Source organism: Temnothorax longispinosus, chromosome 6 (genome assembly GCF_030848805.1).
Source record: "Temnothorax longispinosus isolate EJ_2023e chromosome 6, Tlon_JGU_v1, whole genome shotgun sequence".
Taxonomy (NCBI): Eukaryota; Metazoa; Arthropoda; class Insecta; order Hymenoptera; family Formicidae; genus Temnothorax; species Temnothorax longispinosus.
The window spans coordinates 18,864,890-18,890,811 of record NC_092363.1 but is presented as its reverse complement, the minus strand read 5'-3'; the positions used below and the strand labels follow the sequence as shown (position 1 = coordinate 18,890,811).

The 25,922-nt window shown below is 39.5% G+C and overlaps 1 protein-coding gene and 1 long non-coding RNA gene across 8 annotated transcripts in view; one reads left to right on the top strand and one right to left on the bottom strand.

Moving 5' to 3' along the window:
* LOC139814144 (uncharacterized) overlaps positions 1-25,922 on the top strand; it is a 139,748-nt gene that overhangs the window by 19,269 nt on the left and 94,557 nt on the right. Inside the window, exons 2-3 of one of the 7 annotated variants that reach the window (XM_071780203.1) lie at positions 211-274; positions 5,298-5,337. The exons of 1 other annotated variant lie outside the window; for it this stretch is intronic. The gene's annotated coding sequence lies outside the window, so the exon portion shown is untranslated. Of the gene's footprint in view, positions 1-210; positions 275-341; positions 762-3,675; positions 4,894-5,297; positions 5,338-25,922 lie in introns of those variants that run through there. 5 more of the 7 variants (XM_071780205.1, XM_071780202.1, XM_071780204.1 and 2 more) reach the window with 5 other exon arrangements.
* On the bottom strand, positions 826-2,070 carry LOC139814148 (uncharacterized). Its single transcript, XR_011732346.1, has 2 exons — positions 1,693-2,070; positions 826-1,413 (listed from the first exon to the last, which is right to left on the bottom strand). It is a non-coding gene; the product is annotated as an uncharacterized lncRNA (long non-coding RNA).

Sequence of the window (25,922 nt, the reverse complement as noted above, 5' to 3'; positions counted from 1 at the left end):
AGGTCGGCACTTTCGTCTTAACTTTCGTCAGTTCGGTTTCTATAGTATGTGAATAGATGAAAGGACACCCTTTACAATAACAAGGCCTGGACCGCGAGATTGGTAATCGCTCTATTTACTGGCCGCGCCGTTGTGTTGTTACGTGTCCATGAATTTCGTGCGCCTCTTTAAAGACACACCTAAAAACCAGCTCCTTCGTTTTCGTTACAGGATATACCTATCTCGGATCCTCGCTCGTTGTAGAGCCGTCTGTAGCCAGCGCAGCAAAGAAACGGTAAGTTACGAAAATTTCGCCATTAAAAGTGCGACGAAAGCATGGCTTTTAGATACGTTGAGAGAGAGAGAGAGAGAAAGAAGAAAAAATTCCAAATATGTAATCTTTACAATGTAGTATGTAGCGTAATAAAAAATCGTTTAATTGTGCGTATATCCGATACAGATATTTTCAAATTATATTTTAATAAAGGACATGGTTTTTTACACGTTATAAAAAAACCTGAGAATAAATTTTCCTAAGCACATTATACAATTGTGTCAGTGAATTTTAATGCATGATATTTTCTTCAAAGTCTTCAAGACTTGTCTTTTCTTTCAATTATACCTATCGTTAATTGACGATCAATTTACACGGCTACTAAAAGAGCACACTTTAAAGGAAACAATGTTAGAAGATTAATCTTGTATAGCAAACGAGATAAATATACCTATCTCGGATCCTCGCTCGTTGTAGAGCCGTCTGTAGCCAGCGCAGCAAAGAAACGGTAAGTTACGAAAATTTCGCCATTAAAAATGCGACGAAAGCATGGCTTTTAGATACGTTGAGAGAGAGAAAGAAAAAAGAAAAAATTCCAAATATGTAATCTTTACAAAAAAGAACCGAACGCCAGCAGTCTTGGGAACTATTTATAAAAAAAAAAAAAAAAAAATTTCAAATAGTTTTATACGATCGAATTATCATGGCTAACAAGTTTGTACGTTTGCAACAATTATGATTAATTATAATAGAAATTAAAATCTTGTTCAAAAATCGCCGGGATTAAATCGCATCGTCGCAGTGGAACTCATTCCCTTGATCTTTGTCGGACCGGTAGGTATGGTCGTTGTATTCTTTGCTTTGCTATCAATTCAAAAAATAAAAAAGAAAAAAAGAGACATATATATATATATATATGTAACCGAAATTAAAAAATCAAACGATGAATAAATCAATAGGTAAATAAATCAATGTTGGAAAAAAATTAGTACAATCCGAATCGCGAACCGCGAACCACGAACCGAACCGCGAAATAAATCGCAAACATTATTTGATCTCACCCAATCTCACCTCAGATATCAAGTGATCATTATAAAAAAAGTCACTCACCGACCGATGCGCAACGGACGGAGTTAGTCAGCCACGTTGCTCCGATGATTCTGTAACACAAAAATGAAAGATTCATATTAAATAGACGCTCAAAATAATCAATGTTTCAAAAAATAATTTTTAAACGTCACGTCTACGTCGTCTTTTAATTAGATTTACTAATATATAATTTACTTATTTCCTGAGAAAAACCTTTATGAGAATATAAACTTTTATAAAATTTCAGATAAACGTTCGGTTTCTCAAATTATTTCTTGCTTATCCGAGATAAATCGACGCGAATAAATAGAAAAGAACAATTAATTTTAAAAATGAGAAATAACACTTACCCCAAGGTTGCTCCGTCGGGGCCCGATGCCTTTGCCAGGCCTCCTCCTCCTCTCCACGATTCGCCAGGTCCTTCTCCGTTGCAGCGTTAATCCGTACTCCGTTGGCCGGTTGGCGCACTCCGCACTCATTCACGAACGTTCACGAAAATCGATGATAAGATCGCGTAGCTTATGATCGCGCGATATTTTCGACACTTTGCACGACACTCCCGGCATTAATCTCGCGACGTACTTAATTACACGGCAACGGAAAAATTACGGCGGAGAAGCTACGAACGAAACTATACGATCTGCTCGACGCCGTGCCGCGATGTCCCGCAGGGAGACGACAATATGACGGAGAGAATTTCGTAAATCGCACGGTTAACTTGACTCGCGGACTCGCCAACAGCAACCGCGACTTTCACGAAAATCGACGATAAGATCGCGTCGCTTATGATCGCGCGATATTTTCGACACTTTGCACGACACTCCCGGCATTAATCTCGCGGCGCGTACTTGGTTGCACGGCAACGGAAAAATTACGGCGGAGCAGCTACGAACGAAACTATACGATCTGCTTGACGCCGTGCCGCGATGTCCCGCAGGGAGACGACAATATGACGGAGAGAATTTCGTAAATCGCACGGTTAACTTGACTCGCGGACTCGCCAACAGCAACCGCGACTTTCACGAAAATCGACGATAAGATCGCGTCGCTTATGATCGCGCGATATTTTCGACACTTTGCACGACACTCCCGGCATTAATCTCGCGGCGCGTACTTGGTTGCACGGCAACGGAAAAATTACGGCGGAGCAGCTACGAACGAAACTATACGATCTGCTCGACGCCGTGCCGCGATGTCCCGCAGGGAGACGACAATATGGCGGAGAGAATTTCGTAAATCGCACGGTTCACTCGCGGACTCGCCAACAGCAACCATGGCGTCGCGTCACTACTCACTCGCGACTTTCACGAAAATCGACGATAAGATCGCGCGATATTTTCGACACTTTGCACGACACTCCCGGCATTAATCTCGCGGCGAGTACTTGATTACACGGCGACGGAAAAATTACGGCAAAGAAGCTGTACGATCCGCTCGACGCCGCACCCGTGCCGCGATCCGCGATGTCCCGCAGGTAGACGAACATGGCGGAATTTCGTAAATCGCACGGCCAACTTCACTCGCCAAAAGCAACCGTGGCGTCGCGTCCACTCACTCACGACATTCATGAAAATCGACCGATATCGTCGCTTATGATCGCGCGATCTCCGCGATATTTTCCAACACTTCGCACGACACTCCCGGCATTAATCTCGCGACGCGGCACGTACCTACTTAGTTACACGGCAACGGAAAAACTACGACTGATTATGACGAAGAAGCCGCGCTCTGCACTCTGCACTGATGCATGGAGCGCGGGAGTCGCGAGACGCGGGCGCCGCGCCGCGGCTAACGGCTTCTCGTCAACGCGATTGGTAGGGACAAAGTGGGGGCTACAAGTGTCCAGGCACGGTGCGCGCACGGTATGCGTGACGTCAGCACGCCTCGATACCACTCCTCTACCCCCACTACTCGTGTTTACCGCGGCGCGCACGACCGCGCTTTAACGTCCCCGGCGAAAGTCACTATTATCGAATGCGATATATACCTCGGCATCCGTATCTAATTCCGCGAAGCACATGTATTAAATAAACATTCGACATATATGATATTAGGGCGCGTCGCGCTGGACGGACCAATGAACATCTTATGTAAATCAATATGGCGACTTTATGCTGGATGCTCATTGGTCTTATGCTAAGCTATGCATTTTGTGTGTGATTGCCTTGATTTCGGGTTCTTTATCCGTTCCGAAAACGACGGAAATTCTATTCTGAAGCTGCGCGACACAACGCAAGACGCGAGTCAAGTTGACGGTAGAGAAAAGTGAGACCGCGTATCCGAATGAATGTATAATCGAATGCGATTTATGCTAAGACTCCATAGACGCGGAAACGCCGTGCGGTAGAGTGCGTTGACCAATCAGAAGGCTGCCGCAAGTCGCCTGCGGCAAAATCAAAATTTGTGATTGGTCAACGCACTCTGCCGCATGGCGTTTCCGCGTCTATGGAGTCTTAGCATTATACCTCGGATGTCGGAACGTAACCGATGGTCCAATGAGAAAAATTCGTTATCGAAAAAGAAATTCTCTCATTGGGCCATCCGACTGATTGTATTAGAACCGGCCTTAAATGAACATTCGATGTATCACATTTTTCTGTAATCTGAATAATCGGACCTGGCGATTCGTACTTATATTACTCTGCGATGTGCGATCCGCGAGCAACGACATCAGAAATCAGAACGGGCCGCGGGCGCCTTGGTAACATGAGCAGTGGGAATAGAGAGGGGTAGGCTTTATGCGATACGCATACCCGGCATACCGAACTAACCGACCGCGGCGCGGCGAGGCGGCGACCGCGCGGCGCGCACCGTGTGTATTCACCTTACCCCCACTCTATCCCCACTACTCATGTTTACCGCGACGCTTGTGACCTGTTCTGACGTCAGACGCGCCCCAGTTCCCGTTCCCAATGTTCCCATATCGCATATATCGCGGAGTAAATACCCGAGTCGCCGGGTCCGATTGTTTAGCTTGCGAAAAACTGTGATACATATATCGAAAGTTCATTTAATTCATGTGCTTCGAGGAATTTATACGGATACCGAGGTATATCGCATTCGATTACATTTTTTCGGATAATCCGTAGTTAATCAAAGTCGCGTAATCGCGTTCTCGAGACAGTTGCTCCGGGCGAGTGAAGTTGGCCATGCGCGATTTACGAAATTCTCTCCGCCACCTTCGCTTCACTTGTCGTGTCTACCTGCGCGCGGGAATCGCGGGATGTCACGGTGCGGCGTCATGGCGTCATGGGCGTCAAGCGGATCGTATAGTTTCGTTCGTAGTTTCTTCGACCGCGACGTAATTCTTCTGTCGCCGTGTAACTAAGTTTCTTAGTACCGCGTCGCGAGATTAATACCGGGAGTGCCGTGTGCCTTTAGTGTCGCGCGATCATAAGAGGAGACGATATCGACGATATCGTCGATTTTCGCTCGTGAACGTCGTCGCGTTGTGAGTGAGTGCGACAATGGACCAACGGAGTAACGGAGGACGATCTAGGAGAGGAGAACGGGGCCTGGGAGGCATCGGGCGACGGCGGAGCGACCGTGGGGTGAGTAGTTGTTAATTTTCTTATATATTATATTTTGCCGTCCTGTCAGTTCTGTGGTGGACTCCGCCACTTTCGTGGTTTTTAACTACGGTGCAATTTCGGGTCGAGTCTGATCTCCGGCGTATGCGAGATATTACGTCGCGAACGTCGCGTCTCTCTCTTATTCGCACGGTCGCAGTATTATTTGCACAATTTTTCGCGGATGAATTATGCGAACTAGTTAACACGGAAATATCCAGCCGCTTATTGCGGCGCCGGCGGCCGCGATTGTTTTTTACATTTTAAAATCAGATATTTGTTAAAATAATGTTTTAAAAACGGGCAATAATTATTTACTTCGATAATTATTTACTGTCGATTATCTTGGACGTAGCTTTAATATAAAAATATTTCTTTTGTTACAGATCAACGCAGAATTACAACTCCGCTGTTGCGCATCGGCCGGTGAGTTATTTTTTGAGCAGAAGGGATAAATATATGTATATTAAGTTTATTTGTATGGTACAAATTAGTACAAATTCAGTCCTTCAAATTTCTGTATTTAATTTTCTTTTTTTCTTTTTTTTTCTTGTGGTCTTTCTAGCTTAATGCTAAGGTAGCACCGCCACGATTTTCTCCGAAATGGCACGGGATACAAAATTGTTATTCGTGGTACAAATTAGTACAAAATGGGTACTAAATATTCTGATAGGTCCGGTTTGATTCTGCCGATTTGGTCCTGCTAGCTTAGAAGAGGTGTTTGTTCTAGCGAACGATGAATTTCTGTGAATCCGCTGTGAATCACGAATCACGAATCGCGCTTAGCCTGGCGCTCGTTTAGTGGTTTATAGTTATTTCGTGCGTACAACATTTATTTTCCGAAATGTTAATTACTTTGGAACATCGCTATAATTTCGACGTATTTGTATTTTGTATAAAGTTCAACGAAATTTGCATCGCAATTCCGTCGCCGCCGCTGCGCAACGGATCGATGAGTGACAAATCGTATTGTGTTATAATTGGAATTGGACTGTATTATAATAGATTTATAGAAGTTCTGTCGTACATATTTACGTAGAATGTACTACAAGATATCCGTATTACAATTTATCTATTAAAAGCATGTTATTAGTTATTATATATATTATACACATAATATACTTATCTTTATAACGCGCAAATTCTGAATCTATTATAGCCTATTTAATATTTTTTATATTTATTGCTAACTTGATTTCACAATGCTATACGTGAATAATTATTTTGATTCTCAGTTGCTTTCAAATCAGAACGTAGTTATTTAACCGCTCGCAATCTCATTGTCATCAGATATGAAATTTCACTCTGAGTGTCTCATTGTCAGCTGATGCTTTTGAAATCAGACTAACTCAGACTTCAAGTAACAATATATAATAACGATATAAATACGGGTAGATCACTTTATATATTTATTTAAATTAGCTATATTGAAGTTGTCCCGAAATATTATCTCATGTCTTTTTAATGAGATCTTGTTTTTAATTTTTTATGAGACATTTTACGTTATATATCTCTTTGTTTAAGTGTAATTAAAAAAAATTACAAATATACCATTTTGACATGGATTGCACGCGGTCATTGAACTTGCTCGTGATCCCCATGACGATTTTCGCAATTACGATGCATTGTGCGCTCTTCAAGGATATTGAGTTACCGCCGATCGATGAAGTTCTCGCGGCGTCTTTTTTATTTTTCATTTTTCTCGCTTTTCTCGATGCTCCGATATTCGTAGTTCATCAAAAAATTCCATCGCGGTCGTTGCATTCTCCTTTCTCTTCGGAATTATGCGGGATGTCGAATTCATTGAACATCTTTTTTTAGATGTCTTAATAGATTGGCAAATGATTTTATGAACATTGCAACTTAAATATTTTGTCAATTACGTTATAAATTAAAATTTTCTCAAGTTGGAATTGAGAAATCCCTACTCATATGTCTACTGCCAAAGTTCAATTTGCCGCAGTCTTGTAATTTTGAACCATTTGCGGATCGACATATATCGATGGCTGTACATTTTTTACCGTAACTTTTCTCATTTCTCTTGGCTTGTTTCTCGTACACGAGACACACTATATAAGTACATCGTCTATTAATAGAGTTCACTCTTTCCGCGACGATGCTCTTTAGCAACGAAATACTTCGGTTCGGGTGCGGAAACGAGAAAGGACCTTTTTATCGCGAATACTTGCGCTCCTTCACACACGTACACATTTACACGTGAACGTGTGTATGAAATTCGCTCTCTTGCTTTCTGTGTATATAAACTGACTTATTTTCTGTGCGTGAAATTCGGTACGTCTTATGTACGTACATTTGTACGAAACTCTATTTGGCTTGGCTGTGTAAAAGTAACATATATGTATTTGCGAATGAGCGTGTGAATGCATGTGTAGGATATACACACCCTTTTCTGCGGCGCTTGGTTCAGCACCCAGACAGAAAGAAAAAAAATGCCCAATAAAAATAACTCTTAAAGCGGTTCCAACAGTCTCGTTTCGTCTCTTGTCAGCTTTTTGACTGAAAAGTCTAATTTATTACGGTTAGGAAAGCTGTCTCCGTGAGCAGAATAAGTAAAAAATGGCATATGAATGATAATCGGATACGTATTCTTCGCGTCGCATATTTCCTTGACGGATGCTACACTTTACAGCAATTTAATCTTTAGAAAAAAATCTGTATAGAATCTTTGTTATTACTAAAAAAGAAAATTTATTTATTTAAATTTATTTAAATTATTTAGATTTTTTAATTCATATTTCTTGATATATAGTTGCGATTCGGCAGTTAATATTAATTTTAATTTTGTTAATTCAACGATCTTTTATTTCTTTTAGTTTATGAGAAGACAAAAAGTTAGTTGAAAGGTTAAAGCTAATTGATTAGATAAAATCATTTATTAATCAATTTTGAGTCATGGTCGCGTCATGTAAACCTTGGAATATACAAAGTGAACGATCAGCACGACGAGGATTCTGGCTCTTATCGTGCACTGCGTTTGCAAATATTACTTTATCAGGATTGTAAAACACACCGACACATACACACACATGAAATACGTAAACATATATCGGATGAATCGCACAACTGCTGCACACGATGATAAACGCACCGATTATTCTATCGCCGATATAACGATTCCTTGTATTTTCGACAGCAGATTATTGTTTCATCCCGGTGTTACCTCTCTATATTGTAACATATCAAATACATCACACATACGTAGTTCAATGTACAGTAATAATTCCTGCATCGTTGCGTAGCGCTTCGATTTTTAACACGCAAATGTATCATGTGTTTTATATGTTACAAGAATTTATTTCTGATCGAAATTTTTGAAGTGTTTATCGAAAATAATTTAATAATATTTTTGCAAAATAATACGCGGTTGAATATTAAACAATTGATTAAGAATTAATTTTTTTTCATCGGTGATTTTTATATAAAGATATTTCTCTGGCGTGAATGACCCAAACACGTGCTGTACGAAGCTCCATACTATATGCATGTGTATGTGTGTGTGTGTGTGTGTGTGTATATATACAATATATATACGTTATTCGTCATTACTCCCATTGTCTATTGATCCTTCTATTCCGTGATGTGCGTAATGCTACCCTCTTTCGGTGAACCCTTGATTAAAGCCTCCTTGTGAGATTAAAGGATTAATTGAGCATTCTCCGCATTAAGGATTCGCAAAACTCGGCCTCTTTATCTTCGCTGTTATTCGACCGAACCCTCCATACGGGCTTATATATCGAGCAAAGCAAAATCCCTGACTGCTTTCTCTTTTTCTTTCGGTTGTCTTGAATCTTGAGACAATATTGCTGTCGACGGCAATCTCGCGGCACTCGTCTTTCCCGTCCGGTTTCTTCCCAGGGGACGCTTTTATCGCGAATGTTTACAGGGTTTATCTGCGCACCCTTTCTGCCACCAGAGTCACTTTACGTTTGCAACCCTCGGTAACGTACCCGGCATGCAACGCGTATGTTGCACCCCTGCGAAGCACGAGATTTTTCGTGTGGCGTTTTTTATTTCTTCGAGGTCCAGGACTAAAAGGTTTTCTTTGAAGAAAATGCACGCCCCTTTGAGAGAAGTCCTATTCATGAAAAGAATTTTGACTCTTGCCTGTGAGTGACAAATAAAGAGCAACGGGAGATTGAGGACACTTTATGAAAACTAATTCTTGCCTGAAAACTCGTACACTTGTATAGAATTAGTCTTTGAATTTGACGCGATAAAAGCAGTTTAGATTCTGTTGCATTTCAAAATTGCGCATTTACGAGATACAATTTTCAGGACATTGTTCGGGACCATTTAATTTATCGCCGCTAGTCCAAGCGCTAGTTTGTCTAACATGATGATAATTTAGTCGGAAACCCCTGATTGCTGTAAGTATGTAATTCGCGCTTCACGAGGATAGAAACGACCGTAGTTGTTCTTGTAAAGGACGACGGAGATAAAGAAATAAGGGGCGTTCGTTCAGAGCGCGTGCCTTCACTGCTTTTTAGACCTGTGACGTGCAGGTGCAACCCTCGTGTTTCGGCGGTCTGCACGCGATCCCGACATTAATTTCACGTCGCACGCGTGCCGCGATAACTTCTGCTGACGTATCCCCCTCCTATTTCGCGTGCCCGGCTTTCCACGACCCCCTGCATTTGCGTGCACTGTTTCCATATTTTTCCTTAATCGCGTCATTTAGGTAAGCGAGTTATAATTTGCCATGTGTCTTCATGAACTTGTCGCTAACTTTACGCTTGGAAAATCGCCAGGTCCGATCAGCATTCCGATGAATCGTGTCTAAATTTATATTTTATTAATCACCATTCTTCGAAATTTTCCAGATAAACAATAGAGCGTAAATTTAAACATTGTTTATTTTTAAAGTTTGTAGAATTTAATTCGGTTTACTTTGAATTTATGATTACATATTTTTAAATTAATTTTTGAACTAATTAAATTACTTACACTTGTTACTTACGCTCTATACACTAAGCTAATTTTAATTACTCTTGGTCGTTATTATCTCGCATTGTTAAAATCAAATTTTGTAATAAATAAAAAAATTTTTTTAAATCACGAAATTATATAGCTGTTAGCTTCAACAATATTCGAACTATATATTTGGAGAAATGAATAAGTAATATCAGAAACGGTTACCTTGCTGTGTTTCCCACGCAAACAGAAATGTCTCTTCAGGAATTTATTAAAGTACGGTTTTAGGATTTATGAAAAGATTCAAACGCGCGATACATAAATTTCTAATCTTTTCAACAAGATCAATCTTAGATAGAATGTATAAGAAATTAGCTTAAGTACAAAATGTGGCTTCGTAAAAGATGCTTAGAAAAATTAAAATTTTGATAAGTTTAATCTTGTCGATATTGTACAGTTGCAAAAAATTTATTTTTCGTTAATTGTCGCTAATATAATTATTGCTAGATATTTTTCTGTGTTTGTTAACGTCGAAATTATAATAACTTTAATCCTTTATAATGTTAAAATTACGTTGCAAAGTTATTTAAGAGATTGCAAGCATTTAACAAAAAGAGTTTCTATCCAAATGTTATAACCGTTGCATAAATCATTTTTTGTTTTAATCGTGATAAGGTAATTTGCGTTTGATAGGCTTCAGCAAAATTCCATTTTGCAAACGTCGGTGCGCACCGCACGCTCTCATCTGAATCACTTCTGCTCTCGTCACGTCCGTCGGCTCGGTAATTTGGAAACTTCACGAACGCCGTTCGGAGTTTGTGCACTCGGAGCTTGTATTGAATTATACAATGCGCACGGCTGCGTCGCGCGCTCCATAATGATGCACCTCATTCTGCGAAATTACCGTCAGATAGGGTTGTTCGCAACGGGAGGTGAGGCGATTATTATGCACTCGCGTCGATGTTGCACTCGGCGAACGCTTGTCGCGGTGAAAATGGAATGCGATTATATCGGCCGCATGGTTGTAAAAGCATGATTTCAGCGGTGTCGTCTGCATTCGTTCTCGATCTTTTCTCGAAGTGTGAAAACGTGATATAAAGTATTCATGATATTTAATGGAGGATATAAAGTATTCATGATATTTAATGGAGGTATAAATTTCTCTCGCGATCTTATTCGCGAATAATAATGTCAGTAGGGATACCTTCAACGAATTCAATAACACCAGAAAACATTTATTAAATCGTTCGTATTCCGCGAAGTTCCTATTTTAGGAAAATTATATATTTATTCCACGCTGTGTGTCTTTACAAGTTTATTCCGAGAAGACAAAAATAGAAACTGTGTTTTAGACGACTACTTCTTAGTTCTCCCTTCTGTACAGATTTACATAATTAGATCCCAATTTTTAGGTCACGGATTTTTAAGCAAACAGAAGACAGTTTCACAAATTCCCGTGCTAAGCACGCGAAATTAACAAACTCAATTAATTTTCCGCGAAAGGGTTAAATATCTCGATATCTCGCTCGCGTTGGAGGCGTGCGTTTAGAGTGTCGATTCATCGATGCGTTTCCACAGCTGCCGCGACCAGAAGGCGCCCGTCTAAATTTACTCATGAGCCTCCTCTTTCACGCCCTTCCTCGCCCTCTTTCCACATCTCTCCCACCCCTCCGTCTGTCTCTGCTGTTGTCGACTTTCCGGTTTCTCGGCGCCCTTAACGACGCTCTCACGGAAGTACGTTAATGTACATGCCTGCCCTATTATTAGATCGTCTCGCTCGCTCTTTTCGTTCGTTCGTTCGTTCGTTCCTTCAGTCGCGATCTCCCGATCGATTTTTCTCCCCTGTCCACCCGCGTGCCTTTGCGTCTTGTGGAACCGAGATCGATCGATCCTCGCGCGAGAGTCACGAATTCACGTCGTGCCGCGATTCGAGCTCTCCCGTGCCTCGGGAATGAGAAAACGATCGATAGCACAATGCTTCGCCCCCGTGGTCGCTCGAAGAGAAAGGTGAGGAGAGAGAACACGAGGAGAGGTAGCGAGAGGAAGCAGGATCGTTCCTCCTTATTCCATTAAAGGCGAGTTTACACGGGTTCGCTCTCGACGAGTCGTTCACAGTGAAAGAGGAGTGGACAAGTAAACAATGCCCCATCAAAATGATCGTCCGCGGTAAAACAAGTCGATACTTAGCTCCGTTTGCTTTGAGTGATCGGAATATTTCATCCATAGAGCGAGATCGTATAAATCATACAAATGGGTTCAATTTAATCCGCTTAGTGATCGTTGAATTACGTTTAGTTTAGATAATTGTGATTAAATTGACGAACAAAGAGTTTCTACTTTATAACTTCGTGACTAGACAACAATCAATTCTCACATTAAAATGTGAGATATAATAATACACAATGATAAATTATCATAGCAAAGTGACAGATTTATTTTTTCATGTAGAAAGTGTATAAAAAGCGAGACTACCCGAGCGAGATATTCTTTAGTCTCTCTCGCTGTCTTAGCTAGCTACTTCTCTGACTCGGTGGCTCTTTCCTTTGCCCTTGGTAAGCGGTCGGTACTAAAACTCGAGGCGAGGGCTCGAAACAAAGCTGGCGGAGGTAGGACGTGCCATTTTCGCGTGGTTCCCTTGTGCGGCGATGATTGCTGCACCGGCGTTTTTGTCCCGCCCGTTGTCTGCCGCGAAATGCAACGTGTAACAGCGTGGAAACGAAGAATCATTTCTGCGCGGAAACGCCGCCTGAGATAGTAGCGCTGTCGTCCTGTTATTCCCTTGATAAGGATGAAGGTGCACGAGCAAATTACCATTTGCTTGTCGCAATTATTATCGCGTTTATGATCGTAGTCGCTTAAGCGTTGTTTGTCCGGAAGCTGCGATAACGAAGAGTGTGAAGGTAGATTAACCTCGGATAGATGTTTGCTCGAAACTTGAGTCACGTTAAGGATGCAACGGAAAATTATGCGACATAGTGTAATAAATATTTTTAATATTAATTTTTAATTATACTAAGAGCTATGTGAAAATAAAGTGTTTTTTTTTTATTAGCAGTCACAATTTTTTCTTTAACTGAAAAATTTGTTATTTTGTGTAGTGTGAGAGTATTGCCCTGGAAACTTTTAATATTTTTTCCGGTGTTAAAAATCTTCCGCAACGACCGGAAGTTCTTGGCACATTAATTCACCCACGTTTTTCCTTATTTATTCACGTTCTGCCAACGTGATGAAATAAAGATAGCTACGAGTAGGATACATGATATAGAATTAACATCTGCCACGCGCGAGTTAATTCAAAGGCGCCCACTTTGACGTGTACAACAATATATATTATCTTAATTACTCAAAACTCAAAATTATCTTCATCAAAAGCAATTTTAATTATACGTAAGCTAGAGCTGAAAGTTATTTAATCATATTTTATACGTTTAGAGGGAATGGTTGTATGGTACTCGTAATTATTTTACGTTGACAGAGAGACAATACCAAATGCTCGCCGCAGTCGCGAACAAAAAGCATCAGTTATAGCTCTGAGACTAAATGTTGCACGTATTGCTCGACAGTACAGTCGGGTTTATTAACGACGTTCTCTCTGCGTCTGCATTCACAAGCAGCAACGTTTCAGAGCTTGCCGATTTCTTTCGTTATTCTTTGCGAGTATAAAGCAATTATGCCATGCAATTAATTATGTAAATGAAAAAGTACGTAATCTTAAGTATTAATAAAAAAAATTGTTTAGTATAAGCACATGGGGACGTTATTTCTGCACTCGTGTGTACATGGGTAGGCGCATCGGAGGCGGTATTAAGCCATTTAATTCCGATTGACAGGCACTCCACATCGACGTTTCGACATCTCCACTTCCGTTGCCACTTTCACTTTTATTCGCTTTTATCGACGACGGCTCGTTAATTAAGCTTTAATTCGGCATCGTGATATTTTAATTGTCAGTCACTGTCCAAGATTTCCCACTACATCAGTCATATACTTTCGCATTATTCTATTCCGTGTTTTAGTTCTTAATTTTTACAAGTGATCATAAACACTGTGGATAAGTTATACGTATAACAACATGTATTTTTTTTTAAATAATTAGAAATTGTAGAAGGATTAAAGAGGGAATTTTTCGTTATCAAACATTTTTTCTTGATTAATAATAGATTGAAGAAAGAGAATTGAATATTAGTTTTTTCAGCTCTTTTATATTAAAGGAATTAAAAATTATTTTTAATTAACTTTTAATTAAACATACTTTAAAAATCTTTATGCTTTGGAAATAATTTCAATTATTATTAGTCTGTTTAGTAAATACTAAATTCGATATTTGATTCCTGTAATATATAAAGATATGGATCTGGAAAAGAGTTATCTTTCTTCTTTTAGATTTATTTCGTTATTTGAACTTCGTTTTTCTCCTTATTCAATGTAAAAGAAATACGTTTTTAACGTATCGTAACTTATACAGTTTGCCTGATAAGGAAACGCAGAGGCGGAAACTTGCGGGCCCACACGTCTGCGCTTGCGTAGGTGTGTACAGGTAGATTCATGAACCGTTATTACGATGTTGAGAGGAATATCTTGTGTCCAGAGTTAACATCGCCCTGCACAATTTATGGAAACGCGGGTCGGAGTTCATAAACGTTACGTATGATTAGGGTGACTAGCTGAACAAATCGTAAATCCTAGGGAACATGACCAGCTTTGGTCATGTTGCAAGCTAGAGATGCACAATCATTTCATCTAGAGAGCGTTTCAAACTTATCGCCGTCCATTTTCAATCATAATTGAAATAAAAATTATGAAACGTGAAAAAGAAACATATATTCGGTTAAAGAAAACAGTTCAATGATGTTTTGTGTCGTGTAAATTTAATAGCGTAATAATGCATTAATTAAGTTCAACAAAATAATTATACAGTTTTAAAAAATCGCCGATAAGTTCCTTAAGATCTGTTCTATTTCTAGAACGATATAATGTCAAGCGACGATGAAGTGTCGTTTTAATAATCATGACGCTGACGCATAATCATTTTTTATCGGCTGTCCCTTCCGGTCTCAGGCCGACATACAGTCATACGTATTTCTATTCTGGAATGAAGCAATGTTCGCACTGTGATAACGACTCGGGAGAAGGGAGGAAGGTCGAGTATGCGAAGGAAGAAAGCGCGAGCTCTCGTCGTTCTCAAGGAACGCGATTATCGGGCTTAATTAAAACGATTGCTACCGCAAATCGCGATCGAGTACCCCGAGCTTCGAGTGCCTTCTTCCCTTTCGACCAATTAGGTACCACGGAGCTCTCCAAACGAAGGGCACAAGGGCAGAGTATAAGCGCCGTCGTACGCGATCAATGTTTTATTCTTTGAGAGATAACCTACTCTTCCGGATGATTTAACTCTATACGGGTCGCGCTTTTGTACTTGATGGTTTTATTTTTTGATTCTCGGTCTTCTGTAATCTGTATCTTTGTGTTTCATGATGTTAAATCAACAGAGTTTCTAAGATATATCGATAAAAAATAGATTGAGATTAAAAGAAATTATCGTGAGAAAGAAGCTACAATAATATATTTAATATGTTACAATAATATAATTAATATATTTAAATAATATTTTAATAAATTAATTCGGTAAATGGAAACGTTTTATCTTCATCTATAAAAATTATGTATAGATATATCGAATATTATAAGAATTCATTTTATGTGATTTACTTTCATATCAAACGACAAGACTTTGCAGTGTATAGACAGTCATAACTAAATTGCGAGACAGAGTTAATGACATGTCGACGCGGTGATAGCAAAAGATACTCGGCGTATCATTGCGTGAAAGCGGGCGATAATACTTTCCATGGGAAATCTCGCCGATGCGTTAAGTCTATGCGACAATTAACGAGATTAGCAGGAGTCAAAGAGATCTTTACGCTTCAGGGAACGATCGGAGGGCTGAAGCTGCCCGACGACGTTTTATCAGCTATATAAAAGACCAAGTTCCGTCCCCGTCTGGATGACTGGGAGATTAACCTCTTGATCTTTTTAGTCGATAGCTTTTTCCATCAAAAATTCTCATAACGGTCCATTTTCGCGATTGGTAATCCCGAGATAAGATATTCCAAATATAACATTTTCTTAATCTGGTTTTAATGTTTTTGAAATATAAAAAAAAATAAATTTATTAATTTGTGAAGTCTTTAATTCTATAATATTTTAAAATTAAGAATATATGGAACTTAACAAAAGCAAAATTTTTCAACTACTTAAACATTAGATTTTGAGCAAATTAACAATCGATATCTTACATTCTAAGATTTCTTTAAAGTAAGAATCATACTCTGAATTCTCACACCAATTGATAGTTGATGCACACATCGTGATGACGTGAAAGCGACGATTTCTTAATATGGAAAAAACCGGCCATGGTTAGTAGGTAAATCGGGATATATCGCCCTCGTTGAATTATCGGTTTCCCTTCGCCGCTCGTTAGTCGACGAAGTGTTGAAAGAACGCCGGAATGCGGTGTGCAAACATCGTGACGCCCGCACGAGTCGAGCGATGCAATTGCACTCAAGTCGTCGCGCGACGTTGACGCTGACAAGTAAAAAGGTTCACGCCTGTATAACTCGGCCAGTGTGTTTGTGTGGTTTATGTAAAATGAGTAAAATGAAATATTTTCGCCTTTTCTCAGTTGTCAGAAATTTATTAATTTCAAGAGGAAAGCACTAAAGAAAATCCGAGCATCTAATTTAAAATATAATGGCACTAACATAAATATAAAATATACATTTTGACAAAAGCGTAGTAAGAATTTTCCATCCTCTTGTATGTATTAGGTTGGCCAATAAGTTCGTGCGGTTATTTATAAGTAACATTTATAAGTAAAAAACCGCACGGACTTATTGGCCAACCTAATATTTCTCATCTGTATTATAAAAATTTGTTTGATATTTTGAGGAGAGTTACATTTTTTGACATAATTTAAAGAAAAAGCGATATATTTTTTCGCGACTGTGAAAATTGTTAATATAACTTTTGTTGAAGATAGAGTTAATATCGCTTTTTATGTTACTCGCTGTCCCGCAGGGATGACTGATCCGCACAGTCATTTGGGCTTAGCGAACCCATGGACCCGAGCTCAATATATTATGGACCCTCACATACATTTATACATATCACGTACATCCACATGTATATACGTTTTTGCGAGTGATAAAATATTTGAGGAAAAGTGGTAGCAAAATGAAACCTAATTTAAGAATAAGAATAAGGACAGGAAGGAGAATAAAAACAGGACCCATATATGTATACATAATGTAGATAGCGCAGAATAGGAAAAATTGTTTATATTCTTCAATCAAAAAAAGAAAAGTTGCTCGCTACATCAAAGACGTCTGCTCGCGCCAAAAGCGCGCTTCTGCGTAAAATGTGTGTAGGAACGGGTTCATACGGCGCGCGCCTGTATATCTGCATTTCAAAGGGCCGAGAGGGGAAGTCGTTTCGGACGAGCGGTGACTACACATGCGTATGTACACGTGTACCTTAAGACGATTGCTGTTTTGCATGCTGAGACGAGATAGTAACGTTAATATTCGTAAAACGTGCATCTACGACATAGAACACACGTCATCTTTACTGACAATGTGGACTCGTTTTCGTTCGGTGAAAGTTTCGCCATCGCTATTATTCAACCGAGAAAATATTTTGAGGAAGTTCGTATTTTCGATGAAATACTGTTTTGAGAGAATTTATTGTGTAAACTCTCGAAGAAAGAAATCTTATTTTTTTACTTCGAAGCCTTGTGCTTTCAGTTGCTCACGTTACAGTTTCTCGTTCACATCGGACTATAAATTCGATTTCGTAATATCCAATAAATTAAGGAGCTCCCGAATTAATATCGAATACCACGTTTCTCACGGAAAAATTGAAATTTTTCACCGGAAGTAATAGGTCCGATATCGATGAGTGAAAATGGAATGAGAAATTCCGATGGTATCGCGTGTCATCTCCGTTTCCGGTAAATTGGAAGCTTACGATGATATATAGGGATATCCGATGACATTCCTCGGCCGCGCGAATGAGCGAGGGAACAAATGGACGTAGGGAAAATACGTGTCTCCCACACACACCGTCTATCCCTAGCGCTTAATTAATAAAGTTACCCTAATGCAATATATGACGTACCATGTCGCATGATATATCTTCGTTACGAAGGCTTCGTTGATTGTGAACGGTAGGATTTCAAAGGCCTGCCATTAGGTTTTCTCTGAATTTTTGACATACCCGGTGATGTCACAATTATACCCGTACTCCCAAAAATGGTAGCAGGAAGTGGATGAGTCAAATACAATTTATTTTTGCAGAGAGACGCAGCGTCGTTTTTTACATTTAGCGAGTTTCAATTCGTACCATTGTATGACAAGTGTAATGCCCGTAGTCAGCTGTGCGTGGGAAACGCTGTATTGCAAGCGAAATTAATGTTCCGCACGCGTAAGCGCGAAACTACGTGAGTTCACGCCGGAGAATTCAAATTGAGATTGTCCTCTTTGACGTGAGCTCGACTGAGCTAGGTCGCATTTGCATTTATAGACTCGGGAAGGATCGCGCCAGCGTCTAATGAAACAAAATGTGCGAAATGTCGATGCGGAACGATGCCACCTCCAATTAACGTAATTAACGTGACGCCTCATATTCGTATTTCTATTTCGGTTGCATATGTCACGACGCATCCACGTAGTAAACGATATTTCTATCTTCGCATTACCTGCATTCCCTTCGTCCAGTGAAATATGCATGTAGGCTGAAATTCTCGCACTTCTCGAATGAATTATTGATAGATTAGTGACAATAAAAAAATATAATTTATACGATTAAAACATACATTCGTCAAATTCTAAACTTAAAATCTTGAAAATTCTCAAACACTTATTCCCGATGACGGTGATCCGCATTAGTTTCGAAAGTGTTCCCGTATATGAAGTCTGAAAAGGAATTTAATCGTATTATACGCTTTTAACAAACACGCCAACTTTCTTCTCACTATAATGACGTTGATATGACAGCGCGACAATATTTAGTAAACCACTCAGATAAATGAATTAATTTTCAGATATTTTTCAAGTTATCGGGGCAGAGAAACGCGCAATGTCGTATATCTGTCAAACGGATCGCGTGCGACGCGGGATTAATTAATTGGTTTGTTGTCTTTTTATCTTTTGGCGTACGCGCGACTGGAGTTTCGAAACGTTGCAGCCGGAGGTTGAATGCGTTTAGAAAGCCGAACGTAAAATACGTTCATACTTCACGCAGGTCGTTCAGGAATAATTAAGCGCAATGTTAAATTGAAGCAGTGATTAAATATCGCGGGCGACAAACGCGCGCGCGTTTCATGCCCCGACGTTCGTCGACGGGCGACCATTAGCCGCGGAACGAATGTTTGCTGCGCCGATGCCGTCAATCGGCATTATCGGACTTCCGACGGTGATTTGTTTGCCGTACCGATGTTAAACCATTTATGGTGGCCGGTCTTTCATCGATCGGATCGTCAAACACGTCGCTTTCTCGGTCGCGCGTTGTCCGCCACGTGCAAATAATCCGTCAATAACAAACACGCAAATACGTAATGATATATCTAACTATCACAGGGAATAGTGGAAATCATAGAGTGGTTCCTAATGCTATTTTTTCCTCTACTTATATAGTTCAGCAAAATTTAGTTTTTTTTACGGAACAAAAATCGACATCAAATTTATCAAATAAGCGTACAAAAAAGTGGTCGAAATTTGTTATTCTTTAGTAACTATAGGTCGTTAGTATATAGAAGTAAGAGACAGATATTTCAGATATGAATGACGATAATTTTCTAATCAGTCTCAATCATAAAAAGATGATCATATTCTGCAAGAGTCGGTATTGAAATGTTGAGAAATTGAACCTAGCAATTCTTAGCTAGATCATAAGTATATCCTGATTTTTATGCGTTAATGTTTATAATAATAGTAGTATGATTTTTTTAACATTTTTATTATATGTATTTTCTATTTTAATTAACTTTTCGCTTAAGATTGAAATGTAATTATATGCAGTTATCTGTATTCTGATTTTCCATTAAGCAGCACGTATACTAAGTCCTGCTAATACCTCAAGCTTATATGCGAAAATTCCGGCATGGTTTATCCCCCGGATTACAATATTCCAAGCATGAGAATGCGACTGCTATCATAATGCAAACGTTCTCAGAGGCGACAGACAGATCACGTCAGCTAACAATGCACACCAGTAACGATTGCCTTATGGCTTTTGAGTTTATTTGTTTTCTTTGCACACGTAGTGACTGCGGCTAACCGGGACGACCGCACTTAATATTCCAGTTCTACCGATTGTGAACATTGCGATCAGTAAATAAATGTTCCTATCTCAATAAACACACGAAATTAAGCGTCGTCTAATAGCATGATTGCGATACTCGGAACGGTTTTTGGCATAATAATGACGTCAAAAATAATAATTGTTTTTTAATAATAACGGGTTAAGAAAGGATTTATAGAAAAGTATAAAAGAAAAAATGTAATTTATTAAATGTTGTATTTCCGAATTATAATACATTTCGTATATAATTTGTTGATCAATTCTACATCTTTTAAACTAAAATTTGTTTGATCGACGTCACAAACGTTTTGACAGGGTAAATTAGATTAGTATAATATTCATTCATGATTATACACATCGATTTCTCATGTAATACATGCATTATATGTATATATTGCGGGGAAGGGATTTACAATTGGCGATGTGCATTCCGTCCCACGATAATCAGTGCTTCGTTATCGGCTGAATTGGAGCCGTGACGGCGATTCGCTTCGTCGTTACTTCACTCCCGCCGCGCCGGTTTGGTGCCGGTGTAAAAGGTCAATGGTACGCGTTGTGTTACATCGCTGGACATTCGTCACGCCGCCGGCAGGTATATATTGATTTCGAAATTCCAGGTTGAGAGATGGAATGATTGAGAGGTGGAAAAACATTTTTTCAATGGAAAAGTTATCTTGTTTTTTTCTAGAATCGAAATTTAAAAAAAGACAACGACGAAATTTTTATAATTCCAGTTTTATTTTCAGACATCGTGAAATAATTCTTATCTTAAAAATACTACATTGATAGTATTATGATTAAATTTAGGGATCATATTTCCGCATGTTTGTAATAGAGAAATCTACATTTATATGAAGAGTAAAAGAGGAGAGGAAATAGTTTCATCCCGATCCTCAGTTTTTCTAACTACCAACATGCAGAATGCAATACAACCGTAGTTGGAAAATCTGGGAACACGTACTCATCGTTATTGCGAAGATCAGTGTTTTGAGTGCGTGCTCATCCTTATTCAGAAATTGGCTTCGTACACGCCACAAAGCGGCTCATTTCACCGACCGTCATTCCAGAGAACCACACCTTTCCTCATAATGCGAAGTTTCACGTTACGAAAGGAATCTAAAGTAAATCTTGCGATCATAATAAGAAATCTTGCAGAAATAAGAAATAGAAAATTCTTAATTTCTCGATTAGTAAACTATTTGATTTAAAAACTAGCGAATTGATAGGCAGACAAACGCAAGGAGTATTAAAATTTATATAAAATATAATATCATATTAATATACATTATTTAGGTCACTTGTTAATCTGCGAGAACACCGGAGTCCATGTGCTTTCAAAATTAGAAATCTGGCCTCCCGCCAATTTTGGCATGGTGATCGTACACGACACGCGCGCGAGTCGTTCGGGTCTTATTTTTAACAAGATGTAGAAAGCGTGGGCGGAAACCGATCAGTGAAACGATTACGGCGCCCACGTGGATCAGGTGCGCGCGTAAAACGAGTACTCGGGTACCGGAGCGTTCGCCGTTAAGATGCACTTACGCTGCGAGAACGAACGATATATCGAGGTCTATGAATGAACGCTATATATTCCTCCTTTTCGCACCGCTGGCAGAATAGTTTAGATCGATGCGAATGAATTTCTTTATCAGCAAATCTATGTCTTCTGGACGTATTCGTGACATTTTATGACATCATTGAGCTTATTATATTTTCTTGTTTATAACACGAATCAAACTTTACAAGCGCACCTTTAAAAGTTGGCGTACCGGTTCGGTTCACATTCGATTCCTCGTCGAACCTGCCGCGTACGATGTCGCGACTGATAAAGGTCGTCGCTCGACGACTATTTTCTGTATCCATGGCGCTTATCTTGAGTACACTTGCAACCGCGGTTGCACCGCGCGTTTCGCCGCAGGTAGCGGCGCTTTCCCCGTCCGGAATCGCGATCACTTACCGTCGCGACAGCGCTCTCTTGTTTCTCGCTCGGGGTATCTCGCTCTGACATCATCGACCAGACGGTCGTTATAAGTTCGATCACCCTCGGTGCCACATTTGACTCATTCGAAGAATAAATATCCGAACGCGCGACATTTAGCTTCGAGTGATATTTATATTTTGCAACTTTTACACCGGAAATCGAGAAGACTCAACGAGGGTGATTGAGCAATAATCGTAAAAGATATTTAAGTCTTTATTTAGAATGATTTCCTTTTGTTTAAAGAAAAAGTTATTTGAGAAAACGACACTTGATTACATGTGCTTATAATAAAACACTTTATTTTCGTAAAATATACATATCGCAAAAACTTGTATACAATGGATTATAAAACTTTTCGTGTCTATGATCGATGCGACTGAGCGTGTAGACATGAGTATACGATTCGGCGATCTACAACAATGAATAATACATGTAGTAGTATATTAATTATACCGTTTGTTCGATCGTAGCGAGATTAATGAAGTGAATTAAGCGGAAAATCTGCCACGAGCACGATGGAATTAATGAGCACGTAATGCAATAGCCGGGATTTGCAAGTCTATGATCTTGACGAAGCTTTCGCAGTTTTCCTATGTCAACTTTCTAGGGAACGCAAATTTCAAGGAAATTATAATTTATCAAGGTTTACTTTAATTTTTTTACTCTCTCTTTCCACGTTAAATTTTTGCATTTAATATGCAAATGCGTAACTTTAGAGTCATTAGTACTATCATGTCAGTTTGTGAATATATTATGAGTTAGAATGAGCATCTTTTAGCATCAGCTGCAGTCTTTAAATAAAATGATAAATATGGAGAGAAGAATCTCCATATTTAAAAAGTTTGCTAACAAGCAAAGTCACTTTTTACTCATTTTCATATGTTTTTGTATAATTAAAGTCAGTATAAAAATAATTCATGTGTAGAGAAAATAAGTATTATCTATTGCATTAAAATAAACTGTTATATAATTCAAGATACGTGAAATAATAGTTAAAAATCGAAGACTATAATCCTATAGAATTTCTGAAGAAATTAGTAAGATTTAGATTGTAGAAATGCGTATTCAACTATCCAGGAGTTGTATGCAAGAAAGCAAAGTCTGCGAATCGCTTACGAGTTTTAAGTATTTATTTTTATGTTACGTGGCAGCCGAGAATCGGATTGTGTTTACGCGTCTCGTTTATCGCGTAAAGAGATCCTTAACATCATGCGTGCTCTCGCACCGGCGGAAACGCTGTGTGATCGTTTGCGTTGCTAATTCCATTCACGTAATATCCGAGGCAGTTGTGATTTGCGTGGGAATCCGATTATGACGTTTGCACCGCAATCGATGCACTCGGAGAGCGGTTACGTATATAACGGTGCCTCCCTGCCTGCTATCACTCCCTTTCTCTCTCTTCTTAAATGTACAGATATGTACGTATATCTATTCATCCCGCTCTTTCTCACTGTCTCCCAGGTTCCTCTTGTCTTCCACTCCGATCGCCGCAGGTTGCCCGAGAACGTTCCACGCTATTACAGGTTCGTCCGTGCGTAAATGCTCGCTCGAGGAGAGATCGACGATCCCCTCGATCTTTTACGCGACCCTGACTCTCCGTTGTATGAGCGCCTCTTCGTTTTATAACAATGACCCACTTCGCGTTTGCTTGACACTCACATTTCGATGAGGATCTCCACTGTTACTTCCATACGAAGAATTAGAGTGTCAGTTTGTATAGTTTATAGGATGCTCACGGAATTGTCAGTCACAATAGATAAAATGTGTCAAAAGTCTTGCAACTTTACATACAATTGCATACAAATTGCATGCATTTTCTTCTATCAATTTGGTATCGATTAGTTTTTAATGAAAATTAAATGATAACTATAAAATGATTAAACGTTGGATGATAAAAGATGGAAAACGAAGACTATAATAATAGTGAGCTCTTTTCAAAATCAATTTGTCATGATTCATTTATTTGTATTCCATTTCTTCTTGAACGAAGAAATAATTTATTTAAGAGAAGTTGCGTGGAATTTTCACGAGGATATATTATTTGTACCGTAGAACCCCTTGGGAGACGCAATGATGGCCAAATAAGGCCAGGAATGCACCCGAACATTGATTGAAACTGAAAGAACGTGCCTCTATGCAGTCGCAGGATTCCCGCAGGACGATCTCTCGCAAACCGAATTTCTTCGCGCATATTTTGATACGCTGAAGATTACGAGTAATTCGTGTCAATATATTCTGAAAATAAATATTATTTTGATGCAAGTGTGTACAAGGAAAGTTAACAAAATTTTCTCCTATGTTTCTTCGTAGCAGAAAATTCGATAGTGAAACTTTTTAGATTCGAATACGAAAATAAAAAATGCGTTGCTGTATACATGTATAATTTTATAGCAATTTATATTATCATCATAAATATAAATCAGCGAGAGCACAGGCAACATTAACAATTCTGTATTTCAAAAAGCTCTTCCAAGTTTACGACTTTATCGTAAATTTACATAATATATATAGATCACGGCGATATAGAATCATATAACGTATGTGTGTATAAAAAAATTCGAGAAAGGGAGTTATAGATAACGCTATCTAAATAGTGTATATCGAACTCTTCAACACTTTCGAATCAGATCTCAGCTCATTGAATCGTGTTAGATAAAAATGTATCGCAGATTCGAGGAGCGTCCATTCTCGAGTACGGATCGAATGTCGATTCCATTATCTGGTGAAGAGGTGTATGTACGCGGCTCTGGACGCGAAGCAGGATTGATACGCTTCGAAAATCGTACATGCATTAAGAGTGCCTGGCGCCGCGCCGTGCGTATCGTGCATTCTCGTGTGTGAGTGCGTGAAAATGCGGCTCTAGGATAATATTGCCGGTTATACACGAGGTCATTTCCGCGGTGCGCGTACCTACACAGTCAGATTTTATTTACGTATATTAGTGCGTATTATGCGTGTGCACTCCGCATATTGCTAATCAATCGCGTTTCGAAGCACGAAGTACTTATATGCAATGCGCGCTCGTAAAGGAATAGGAAATATTGGCATCGCATGACTGAGTACGATGAAGTGCAGAGAGATACGGTAAATTCAACAGTTTGGTGTCAAACTATCATTTAGTGAAATTTGTTTCGAAGATATTAAAAAAATATTTTTTAAAATTTTACATTAGATGTTTATCGTTACGTAGAGTTCGGTCGAAAGGAGAACGTCTATAAGAGTTTATTACCTCGATATTGATCGAGAATCGATTGTTTTCTATGGCTGCTGGAAAATTGCGGGCGATATATCCGCGGATTAGAAAGTCCTCGATCTCGAAACGTTTCCATATCCTGAATCTCGCGGGGAGAGGAAAGGTCAGTGGTCTTGGCCGAAGAGTTTTCTACGGCGGCTATGATTCTGCGGCTGCGTCAAAGCCGGCTCGTCACGCAACACGGGCATTCGTGCAAACGCACCGCATACGGCGAGCGAGAGACCGAGAGACAGACGAGCGGAGAGAGAGAGAGAGAAAGAGAGAAAGAGGGAAAGAGAGAGAGAGGGAAGGAGGAAAGAGATAGATGAAACGATAGGGGAAACGGAAAAGGAGAAGAGCAGGACTACAAACGTCGGCTTTACGGACGGACGCTGATACAGAGCCTAATAGAAATATCGATTTCGAGGGTCAACGCACCTCGCGGCGATACCTCTGTACTTCGTGCATAATTCTTCTTAAAGAACATCGTCGCGGTCGCATACGATA